Source organism: Heloderma suspectum, chromosome 4 (assembly GCF_057233095.1).
Source record: "Heloderma suspectum isolate Gila_16-S chromosome 4, 16-S_ref, whole genome shotgun sequence".
Taxonomy (NCBI): domain Eukaryota; kingdom Metazoa; phylum Chordata; class Lepidosauria; order Squamata; family Helodermatidae; genus Heloderma; species Heloderma suspectum.
The window spans coordinates 173,020,145-173,030,438 of NC_139461.1; positions in this window are offsets into that span (position 1 = coordinate 173,020,145).

Here is a 10,294-nt window from a genome sequence, read left to right on the forward strand (position 1 = left end):
TCATCAAGGTTTCAAGTGAACAGGATACAGTCCAAGACAGGCAAATGAGGATTGGAGAGCCAGAATTAGGGGCACAGACAAAGCTAGGAAGAAGCACCCAGGGCAGCAGTCAGGAAAAGGAAACGAGCAAGGCAAAGTCTTCACAGTAGAAATGAGTTGCTGGAGATTGTGGAATGAGCTGGTGACAACCCTGGGGTTTTACAGGGCCTTGTGTGCTGGGACTGACTTTTGGAGTCAGCTGACTGAACATGCAGCCTGACCAGCACTGCAACCTAGTTAGCTTAGTCCAGCCTTCCCCAACCTGGTGCCTTCCAGAAATGTCAGAATCCAGTTCCCGTCAGCCCCAGCCAGCATGGCTAATGGTCGGGGATGCTGTAGTCCAAAGCATCTGGAAGGTGCCAGGTTCAGGGAGGCTGGCTTAGTCTGAGGCTTGCAGAGAAAACAGAGCACCAGTAGCACAGGAGATAGGGCTCTGGAGCGTGCACGCTGAGCGTGCATACTGGAGCGTGCATGCTGAGTCTTGAACACACACCCGGGCACCCTAGAATCCACTCCCTTCTATGTTACTCCATTTTTTTCGGCTGTTGATGTGTTGTGATGCTGCACATAGATGCATGTGGCCAGCAGGCAGCAGTAAATTGTCTGATGGCCTTCTTAAGAAGGAGGCTGCAGTTGAGGGTAGGCAAAACCAGGTTGGAAGAAAGAAAAAGGGCCCCTAGAACATTTGAGGCTCTTGCCTCCTGCAAAAACTCCAGGAAGGGCCACAGCTCAAGGGAAGGGCTGTGGCTCAGTGGCAGAACACCTGCTTTGCATGCAGAAAGTCCCAGGTTCAATCCCTGAGATCTCCAGGTAAAGCTGGAAGAACTCCTGCCTGGATGACTGCGTTCAGACGATTTGTGGCACCTGCGGGAGCCATCTTGCATATCCAACCCCTGCTTGGGGGTTGTGGTGTCGTGAAAACCTGGCAAGCATGGGTTATGAGAGGGTTGTTTAACCTATGCTTGCTGGGTTTGCATGATACGACAACCCCTAGACAGGGGTTGCATATTCAAAACCACGGCCAGGCAAACCCCGCACGCACCACAGCCTCACCATGAGTTAAATGACCCACGGTGGGCTGTTGTGTTGTGCGAACAGCCCCAGTGTCAATAATACTGGGCTAGATAGACCAACAGTAGAAGGCAGCTTCCTATGTTCCCATGTTCCTGACTGCACATGTAAAAGGCAGCAGGGTATTTATACGCAGGAGATGTTGTGAGCATGTTTAGAATTCCTTGCAAGCATTTGGTGTGGTGGAGAGTGCGCAGTGGCATGTCTAAACACACCAGGATGGCTGGACTGCCTTAACAAGGATGACCAACTGCAAAGGAGGCTAAGACCCCTGTGGTTTGAAGAGCTGTAGCAGAGGATATTTCCACGGGTGCAGCTTTTCTCAACCCTGTATGACAATCTGGACCTTCCAGAATTCCATATTTCCTCTACTGAACTGTTAAAGATGTAGGAACTCTGTCTTCCTTTGCACTAGGTTACCCTTGACAGATTAAGGCTGCAAGCCAAAGCATACTTACTTGAAATTAAGTCCCATTGAAATCAGTAGGAGATATTCCTCTGTATGGCTCCAATCGGGGAATTAGGCTGCCATGCTCTGAGGTACCTTTGAAGAAACTCCAGTGTTTCTACAACCAGCCAGAACTGGCAGCCGACAGGGAGGGAAGGCTTGAACTCAGCCAACCCCACACTTGGCTATTCTGTTTTGACCGCGCCTTTGATAATGCCAATCAGGACGCCAGCAATGTGAACTTCTTCACAGCAGTGGTATCCTGGCCCTGGCAACGGGCGGCTTCTCACAGCAGCAGTTGCCAGTCATTGCAAGGCAAAAAGATTGTACACAAATTATAGGAAGAGGTTTTGAACAAGGCATTTCCAAGAAAAACAGCGAAATTGTCTCCCTGGGGAGAGCTGTGTGCATCGGAGGGGAATAAGGTGGGGGCGGGGTGGGGGAGAGGAGAATAAAAGAAGATTATGCTTAGGACTCGTTCTGTCTCTTTAGTTCCTGGGGAACACAGCGGAGTAAGTGATTTGAGGGGTGGAACATTAGCGTCCATATACAGAAACCAACATTACAGGAAATGGAACCAGCTGGTGCAGGTAGGAACGACAAAGTAGTTTTATTGATGGAGCTCTATTCTGTGTGAATAGTCCCCTGCTATGTGTACTGCCTACCCTTTCAGACTGAAGCTAGGCTCGGCTTGCCCTTGCTGCAACTGAGGCAGGGAAGGTACATGTGAAAGCAGGACCAGTTGAAGGCATTCAGGCGCCTATCTTGTGGCCTGTTACCGAGTTTTGCACTGGGATGCATGCCAGAGTCCCAGAACGGGGCTTTCCTCCCTTCTCTCTCTGGAACTACTGTACATACACATAATTCTAACAAGGAGTTTGCTGCTCTCTGCTCTTAAATATATGAAGCTGCCTTCCCCTGAGCTGGACCATTGGTCTGCCTAGCTCCATATTGTCTACTTTGGCTCTCCAAAGTCCAGGCAGAGATCTTTACCAGCCCTGCCACCATCTCTTTCAACTGGACTTGAATCTGGGACTTTCTGCCTGAAACACCGATGCTCTACGATCCTCTGCCTGGGACAAGATTCCATCTCTCTGATGGATCAGGAGCTCGCCCTTTACGGAAAACAGGGTGAAAACTAGAGGGGATTTACCAGTTGGTTGGTGGTGCTTTCTAAACAAGTATTCAGGTTGTGAACAAATGGCAGCTGAGGACAAGGTAGCTCCCAAGGTGATAGGGCTTTGGGGGCTTGTAGCTGAGGTGTGATGGATCCTGAGCAAGCATTCCCTCCCACACACACACACCGCTACTTTCCCACTCTCAATTCCCCCCTCTTAAAGTGGCTTCTCAAGTTGAACAGATTGTCAGGCCAAAGGTAAGCGCACTTGGGCATAATGTGTAGCTTGGCTTCTAAGGTATCTGACGGTATAAACAAGTTGCTATTCTGCGCTGGCAAACCCTGAAGAAACAGAGCTGACTGATGGAGTCAGTCCACTGTCCCATCTAACCTACGACTGCCTTCTCTAGCTGGCAGTGGCTCCTCAAGGATGCAGACAGAGGTATTTCCCAGGCAACCAGGGCCCCATGTACACGAGCCATTTACTCCGGGGCTGCTGCGATCCGAGGACCTTCGGGGCATATGACACAGTTGCCACTTCGCAGCCTAACTGTGGTCTTCACAGGGAAAATGCAGATTTCTGCAGAGGCGCTCTGCTGCAATTTTTTTAGCCTGCTGTGGGTTTACCACAGCTGCTGAGCTGTCTGTCCCTTCCTCAAACTGACTTTGCAGTGGGCATGGGGTAGGCGTGCTTAGTGATCGCGTCTCTCTGTGACGCCTTTTCACTTCTCCCCGTTCCTCCCTGTTCCTTTGCAGCTGCGCAGTAACAGAGAGGTATCCATTTTGGGATGATGGGCAGGAACATACCTCGCACGTGGGCACGCCCCTTTGCATGTGTGCACCATCACGACAGTGTGGGGCTGGAGGACTGCCGCTGTGATTGTGTACAAACAGTTGGCATGGTAAGGAAGGAGCAGACTACCCACATCTTACTAAAGAGGAACGGACAGACACAAAAGAACCCCTAAAATACAAAACAGCCACTAAAACCCAAAGTGTTGCACCCCCACCCTCATTTAAATATAATGGTAAAAAAGAGCAGTGCGACTGCCACAGTTTACTTTGCTTTAACAGCCATGTGTCAGGGCACAGCAGATTTTTCTGTTGGAGCAGTCCACTGCTAGGTAGTTCAAAAGGGGTGAGAGATAACATAAGGAAATGATTTGAGGAAGGTATTCATTATACACAGGTTAAAATTTCTAAACATCAAAATAAATAACTCCATAGTGGGGCAATACCATTCTTGGGCCAACCAAAAAATGTCACAAAATAGTGAGCAAGTGTCTGAGTTCTCCAGAACAGGCTAGATGGTAAACAAAACACTCAGGCCCCATTCCCATGACAACGGAAGGAGAAGGGAGGAGTGGCTCACCCGCATTTTTATAGGAGCTGCTTTTGGTCCGGGCAGAGCTCCATGAGGGTGTACATCCCACCATTCTAAGCAGCTTCACAGAACTTACTTCCAGGTGGAGTGGGGGTTGGAGTGAACGTCATCTGAGTGGCAGGGGCTGCTCAGCCAATAAGAGAGGCTCCCCCCCCCTTCAGACTCTATAAGGAAAGTGTGAAGTAGTTACTTCCCCTTGTGCACATTTTTTAAGATAAGCCTCCCAACAAGCCCCTTTGTAGCCTGTGGCTGCACTTGATCGTGATAACAGAGGGGCGAAAGAAACACTCCCGATGTGCGCATTTGTAAGACAAGCCTCCCAACAAGGCCCAAGCCTCATTGAACACAATGGGAGTTACTTCTGAGTAATTTGTGCTGGGAAACACGGGGACAGGAGACAGGAAGCACCTTTTGACCGGGGTCACAGTGAAAGGCACACCCACATGCAGGGCTACCATACCTGAGGTAAATGCAAGGGTTGGGGCACACAGCAACTATACCGGGGAGAACCCGACTTAAGGAAAATCGGACTTTAAGCAGTCTCAGGAAATCTAGGTTTTCCCTGATAAGCTCCAGGGTGGCTGCTGGATGGCCACAATGTCATGTATCCCTAACAACTTCATCACGCAGCCAGTTCATAGTAAATCGCTCATGGAGACAGTTATTGTATTGTACACGTATTATCCTCAGATAATACAGGGGTGCTGAGAGCAACACTTGAGGCTTGGTAACAGTGTTACAGACATGTCTATGGGTCATGGCTGGTTCTCCATCCAACTTCACCTGGTGAGGAGGGCTAGGAACAGAGCTGTGGTCCACCCTCCGGCTCTCCTGTTCCCAGCTCTGCCAAAAGAGCCTTTCAACTGGAGACGCTGGGGGTTGACTTTGAGATCTTCTGCACATGAAGCAGCCTGCCCCAACCAAGTGCCCTCCAGATCTTTTGGACCACATCCCACTTGCCCCAGCCAGCATGGCCAATGGTCAGGCATGCTGCGAGTTGCTGTCCAAAACATCTAGAGGGCACCAGGTTGGGGAAGGCTGATGTAAAGCGTGTGTGCTACCATTGCAGCCTGGCTCCCCTGCCGATCAAACCACCTGAACAATTGCTCAAAGGCTGTGAAGGTAAAAAGGCGTTTCTTGAGATTATGAACACAGATGAGAAATCCTCATCCTACGGCTGGCCTTCTATCAACTGACAGGCTTTGCCGGCCAAGGCTGTGTGTGGGCACGTTGTTGTCACATCACTTGCCTACACACTGACTGCAGGCTGCCCTTCTTCGGTACTTGGCATTGTGCAAGAGCTTATACAAAGCACTTATATAATTTGACGTTTCCGTCTATTCTAATTATTTTTTAAAATGCTATAATGTGGTCTGGCCCGGCAGGCTCTGTGCCACATAGGCAAGGGGATGGCTAAGAGATTTCATCACTCCATGTTCCCTTCCTCCACTGATGGCAGGGCTGCGCTGGCAAGCATGTGGATGGCAAGCCAGATGGGTCCCCAGGACTACTGCTCATGCTTGGCCCCCAAATCTAACGCAGTGGGCTAGCAGGCCAACACAGAGCAAGTGCATACATGAAAGCTGGATGTCATGGAAAAGATCCCAAATCTAAGCAGGCAACATATGCCACACTTAAAGCTTCTCTTAAGGGCCAGCACACACACGCGCACACGTTCAATGCTCGTTTACTGAAGCATCAAGGAATGGCTTGCACATATGAAGATAAAATTTCCACATCCCCCAACATTGCTTTTCTGTATATATGCCCCACAGGGGATTCTGAACATAGGCGTCCTCTGTCTTTCTAAGACATTGGCTGGGAGATCGTCAGCCTCATTCTAGTCACTGCCAGGAACTGGAATGCTGAGCAAAGCAGAACCTACTGGAGCCACCCCGGGGTAATACGTGAGTGCTTGTTTCCCTAGCAAGAGTCTCTGGGTGCCCAGGAGCTTTCAGGTCAAACCAGGCCAGAGCCAGCCCTACCATTAGGCAGAGTGAGGCAACTGCCTCGGGTGGCAGTTGCTGAGAGGCAGCAGTGGCAGCTCCCCAGCTGTTCCTCCTGAGCCCTCCGTCTGTTCCCCTCTGTGGGAGGACAGAGGTGTGCGCCACACAGCCTGTCATGCACTCCTAAACTAGGCTGCTGCCCTCAGGTGCTGTGGAGGATGCTAGCCCATTGCCAGGGCCAAAATAAGAATCAGCTTCCAGTCCATTTCATTTCTTTATAGGGAGTGGGGAGCGGGGAGTCACCTTGTCCTTTGCCCTAGGCAGCCAAACGTTTTGGGTCAGCCCTGAACCAGGATCTGTACCTTTTGAAGTGTGCTGGGGGATGCGATCCACCAGCCCCCTGGCCTGTGGGTACATTTCACAGAGCTTAAGGGGGGGAAACTGCTTGTGTATACATTCCTAAGGAGAGGGCTGTGTTACATGGAAGGGGGAGGGGTGTGTGAGCTGTGGGAGTCAGGTGGGGGACAATGGGGCTGTGAATTAGCCACTTACCCCCGGCACTCATCATGAGTCTCCACAGCCACGCCCCCAAGACAAGCCCCAAATTGCAGGCAGTTGTGTTGCTCTGTATCAGCAAACTAGGTCTCATCGCCTCCAGGAGCAGGTCTTTTGTAAAACTAATGGGTATGGGTTTGAATTGCCCATTCAAGACCAGGCCACCCCAAAATACTTCGCAATACAATGGGGAAACAATATATTGTTGCTGGGAAAATTCATTTCCCCCCAGCTAGTGTGAGGGTTGCAGCTAAGCTCAGAGGAAACAGGGACTTCTGAGGGGGGTGGGGGTGGCAGATGATGTCAGTGTCCTTGCTAAGGAAAAAGTGTTGGGGCTGTGAGCCCTGGTTCCACCACACCACTTTCAGATTTGTGTAATGCTTCTTAATGAGAACAGATGCAGCCACATGTGGTGGAAGAAATTAGGCCAGCTATCTTGGTGTTTCAAGGCTGACCCAGACTATTGTATTAAAAATGCCACTTTGCCACCGAGCAAGTTCCTGAGGAGGGCTAGTCCATATATACCGAAGGAAGAGTCATCTTCTCCTTCTGTTTGCCACAGCGGCCAGCCAGATGCTCCTGGGGAGTGTACACACAGAGCATGATGGGAGATGGTTGTCTCCTGTTCTTTGTCGCCAGCGTCTGGTACTTGGAGAGAAGGACTCCCAGCTAGGAAAACAGGAAGCTACCTTACCCCAAGGCAAACCATGAGTCCATTTAGCTCAGTATTGTCTATACCAAGGGTCCCCAACATTTTGGGATTCATGGGAATTTGAGAAACTACTGTGGGCACCACTACAAAATGGCTCCCATGGAGGATGTGGCTAGTCACATAATGGCTGCCATGGGGGAGTCAAAAGAGGTGGGGGAGAGAAATAACAAGGCATTTCACATGTATTCATTGCTATGGATATATGCAAATCCATATACATAGAATAAATTTGTTTAAAATGTGGGCGTCTGCAGGTATCACGTTGGGGATCCCTTCACGGGTGCGATTGGAGATCCCTGTGGACACCATGCCACACCCAGGGACTGTGTTGAGGACCCTGGTCTGCACTGGCTGGCAGTGGCTCTCCAGGGGCATGTTCCCATGGGGTATTTGCTGTGAACTGGGAGAGTTTTGAGGTCGTTTGGGCTACATGACATCGTGGCTGTTCCGCAGCTTCCTCAGAGTTTTTTTTATGAAAAGCTGGAGTTTCTGAGACTACTTTTAGTCCATTTTATTCCTTTCAATCAGCTTTTCCATGCTTCTGGTGCCTGTGTCCCTCATCTCCCACATTTACTTCAGTATGAGATCCCTGCCCAGGGGGTGTGTCTTTCACCTGCCCATGACGTCGCTGACCCCAGTCAAGGGGTGTGTCCCCTTCCCAATTCTTTTCCCCATTGTTTCTGCCATTTTTTTCTCATTGTTCCTGCCATTTCTCAGCCAGGCACACTGGAGTTCAGAGCTCACACTGATTCACTTCATCAGTCTGAGTCTGGTAGGTGATATCTCTCTCCATCTAACATCCATCATCCGCAGAAGTCACGTGGCAGCAATATTTATTTTGGGTAAAACATTAAAAGTGCTAAAACATTAAGTTGTGACTGTGCATAACCCCCCCCCCATCAATTCTGAGGAGCAACCACAGGGGGTAATGGAGGGATAAACCGCAAGGGGTGTGTGTATCTGCATCCCTCAGTAACAGTGAGAAGTAGCCCTTCAAAGGTTAGACACAAAACATGCTAACCACACCACATTCTAAACTTGGTAGCTCACAACTGCACACCAACAAATAACCAAAATAGAAAGCATCGCTACTTCGATTGCTGGCAAATCTGCTCAGGAATAACTCCATTTTCTTAAGCCCTGCTAATGCTCGTTAGGAGAGTCTGAAGCGACAACGGCAGGGAACGGTAGTTTTTCGAGGGAAACAGCACTACTACCGTTGTCTTGAGGGAGTAGTTAGAAGCTCCGAGCACTGTTCTTGTTGCATTAATTCGCTATTGTTACTCTCAGAATGTTGAGAATACGCAGAGGAACTGCAAGTGGTTTGTGAGGTTAAAAAGTGAAGTACTTGGGCTAGTTCTAACAATCAGTAAGGGTGCTTCTAGGTGCGTTATTCGCAATTGCTCACTATCAAAATGTCGGAAACATGCCTTCTCCCACTCTGATACATTGTTCTCCTCTACAGTACCCTTTCTCTGCTTTTCCGCAGAGTTATTACTCCTGAAACTGTTTACAATGGATGTAACAGAGTCTGCTAGCAAGGGTCGGGGGGTTTCCTGGAAGTATGAAGAAATTGTTGATCTCCTTGACATATGGAAGGAACAGAAGATCCAGGAGCAGCTTTGTTCCAGACACAGGAAAATTGATTCCTATACCCAGATTTCTCACCAAATGAACAACAGGGGGCACATCTGGAGAAGTGGAATGTAGCAGCCTGCTCCTTCCTATAGAACAATACGGCAGCTCTTCTTCTGTGCCTTTTCTGCATCTCCCTGCCACATTCCTTAACTTGGGACTCTAGGTCTTGGAGGAGGAGGAGGAAAAGGGAGAGCATCACCTGAATGTTAGCAAACACAAGGCTGATAGCTGAGATGCACAGCTGCGCCAACCCAGGACCATGCTGGAATGGCTGCTGTGCACATAACTTTAGTCACTAGCCACATCTGTGCAGGACAAAAGGTCACCTGGGTGGCTGTGGCTCACCTGTAGGAGGTTGAGTTCCTCTGGCAGGAAAAGTGGGAAGCACCGGAAGCCAGTGAGACAAAAATGTGCACTAGCAAAATTTTGCCCAGTGGACGGGTGGGGTGGGGGGAAGCTCTCTGTACTAGCAAGCAGAAAGCCTGTAGTTCCTCTTCTGAAAAGCTCACTTTGTCCATAATACGAGGGTGCAGGATAGCGAAAATGTGCTATAGTGAATTGTCTCTATAGAGGGAGGGAGGGATCAAAAGAGACTCCTACACAACCCAAATAGCTCCTAAAAGCTCAGCTGGGTCATAAAATGATGGAGCAGGATAGTGAAAATGCGTGATAATGAAATGTCGCTCTATTACTGCTGGAAGGGAGGGGTCAAAGGAGAGCCCTTCACCAAAATAGCGCATTTACAAGACTCTCTCCTTCCCTGAGGTCTGACAGCACTTAGACAGGGTGAAACTAACACTCCAGACACAACATAGGGTTGAAGTTTTGAATGGAGAGGTGGTACACAGGGAAAAGCCATCGCTTGTATTTGTGGATGCGACATAGCGAAATTGCGCTTTAATGGCGTGCAGGATCATTGCTATAGCAGTGATGCAATTTAATGAAAGATATCAAAAAATAAACATAAAGCGCCATGCGTCAACAACGTACCATACTGACTATCGGAGGGATACTTGGGGGGTGGGGGGAGAAACAATATAGGAAGAATAGGGGACAGAACACATGGTTAGTGGGGAGGTTCTCTGATGATGATGAACTAGACTCTGCCCAGAAGCAGCATGAAAAAGTGCATTTGAGCACTGTCTGAACTTCGCAGAGAATCTCCATGGCACCAGTTTTGTACCAGTTTTGTACCGTTCTCCATGGGATAATTCTCCACAGGATAATTGTACCGCTATCCACGGGATAATGTATCACCAATCAAGAAGTTTCGAAGTGCTGGAAAAGTGCAGGAAATTGGAGAATGGAACAAAAGTGGTGCCATGGAGATTTGCCCCATGGTTTCAGACAATTCCCCCGGCTCTCCCCAGTGATGCCAAAGCAA